The 2,386-nt window shown below is 39.9% G+C and overlaps 1 pseudogene; it reads right to left on the bottom strand.

Annotated features, from left to right (window-relative positions):
- Positions 1–453: 453 nt before the first annotated feature.
- On the bottom strand, positions 454–1,384 carry LOC123965117 (annotated as a pseudogene).
- Positions 1,385–2,386: the final 1,002 nt, after the last annotated feature.

Genomic DNA, 2,386 nt, shown 5'->3' with positions numbered 1-2,386 from the left:
AGGGCAGGAGCTGAAGCCCCTTTTGATGTCTATGTGTGCACGTGGTACCTGTTCTGTCTGCGTTTGAGTCCACAACCCCTGTAACTGCGTTCAGCCGGCTGGCCTCACACTTTTCATAGATCACCATCCCTGTCTCAGGTTTTGGTTCACTTACTTTGCTTTTGTGCTGTGTTTTCTATGTTAATGTGCCATGTCTTTATTTGTTTTCCATGTCAGCATGTGAAGCACTTTGTAACTGTGTTTACATAAATAAAGCTCTACCCGAGACCAGGTGCAGGCCAAAGCTCCAGGCTGACTAACATATGAGATATGACCACAGTCCACTGGCCTGTTTAAAATGATTTTCAAAGTATCCAGAAACAGAATTGGCATTATGCTCTTTTATTTATCAAGTAATTACAACAGATGACACACAGTAGTAAGTATTCTGCATTAATAGAAGTAGCAGTAGTTCTACATTCTCCTACCTAAATAAAGAATTTTGGATTTTATGCGGATTTTGGACATATTCAGTCCATACAATACAGGTGTGAACAGCGGTTGGCATGTAAGCCAGTATAATGATAAAAAGATGCGCAACATTATGGGTACCCTGCTCATATTAAATCTGCCCTGAACTATTTCAAAGAAGGCCCCGAAAGCAAAGCTGAGCAGAGAAGCAAGGTGAGGAGTGCAGGTACTGACAGCTTTTTGTCTGGTCTTTTTAGAACCAGAAAAACACACTTTAAGAATCCTCATGTACGTGTAGAGAATTAAAATGACAAGACCAAAAATTACTGTAAAAATGTAAACAAGTCCAAATATGTTACTGACAGTGGTGTCAGAGCAGGCCAGTTTAACGATGGAGTAGTTGTCACAGTACACTTTTTCAATTGTGTTTCCACACCGCTGTAAAGGGACACTCAGAGACATCATGACAACAGTAAAAAGTACACTATACAACCATATGAACGCAGTGAGGATTGCAACCTTGCTGGATTGTCATACGTATGTGATATTGTAAAGGATGACAGATAGCGAGGTATCTGTCATAGGACATGACGCCCAAGGTGAAAAATTGCACATTTCCATAAAAGTGCACACAGAAAATCTGCAGGTAACAAAAGGGAGCAGAAACAGTGTGAATGTCAGAGAGAATCTGAAGCAGAAGGAATGGAAACAACCCTGTACTACCATACAGCTCATTTACAAACAGGCTGCACAGAAAAAGGTACATAGGTTCATGTAAGCTTCTGTTCATACAGATAACCACAATGAGCAGAAGATTCACACAAAGAATTAACATATATAAAGACATGACAATCATGAAATATAAGTATTTCAATGCCCCAGTGTCAAAGTAGGCAACAAGTGCAAAATATGAAACCTGAGTAGAGTTTATCATGATCCTTCATTTGGTTCATTAAACAATCAGAACATTATGCAGTGGATAAACAATGTTAATTATTATGTGACATTTGTTATCGATTAGTAAAGGTATAGGCTACACCTAACACTTCTACATTAACCCCACATTAACAGAACTGATGGTAATAACAGTAAACAGACTGAATCTTCATTATGAAAACAAATCAGACAAGTTACCCAAACTTCCCATTCCACAATATAAAATCTGTATGATACAAAGATAATCAACCTTACAAGACCCAGGTGATGAGACTGTCTGCTACTCTGCTGTAGTCACACTGAGTCCCTCCCGACTGAGCTGAAACTCTTCTTCTGCTTCTTTTAAACTTTTCAGGTCCGATGACGCCCACAGCAGCAGTCTGACCTCAGTATCATAGGAACCGCTGATTGTTGATGATCCTGATTTCAGGTAAAACAGCAATCTCTCTTTTGTGTAGATAGATAATAGATAAATTAGATAATTTAGGTAAATTATCATCCCGAGCTAGAATCAAATTGAGGACATTGTAGCTGTTGTAAATGTATTTTAACAACTTGGCCACCAGGATGCACCAGGATGAAGTGAGTGAACAAAAGGAAAATCTAAATCAAATCAATATTTGATGTTACAACCACCAAGTTATATTGCATTAGCAATGTTTCTCCCAGGCAGACATTTAAAGGCAGAAAGGGGTGTCCAGATGTGCTGTCCAAGCTATTTTGAAGAAGCACAAAGAAATGAGCACCATATGGTGAGGACCATAGATGCACTGGTCGGCCATAGAAACTACAGCCGCAAATGAAACCCACACCATGTTTACTCTGAAGGTTCACAGCGTAAGTTGCCGGGGTTACAGAGTTTATCTGATCTCGCTCTCTGAAACGGAAAACCCAGAGTTTCCCTCATCTCGGGCTCAACTTACTCAGAGTTTTCACTAAACCCGCTTTCTGAAACAGGCCTCTGGACGAAGCGCTCCTTCACTTACGTTTGATACACAAC

The sequence above is a fragment of the Micropterus dolomieu genome, unplaced genomic scaffold (genome assembly GCF_021292245.1).
Source record: "Micropterus dolomieu isolate WLL.071019.BEF.003 ecotype Adirondacks unplaced genomic scaffold, ASM2129224v1 contig_8695, whole genome shotgun sequence".
Classification (NCBI taxonomy): domain Eukaryota; kingdom Metazoa; phylum Chordata; class Actinopteri; order Centrarchiformes; family Centrarchidae; genus Micropterus; species Micropterus dolomieu.
The sequence above is the reverse complement of the archived record's forward strand: the minus strand, read 5'-3'. Positions and strand labels throughout refer to the sequence as shown.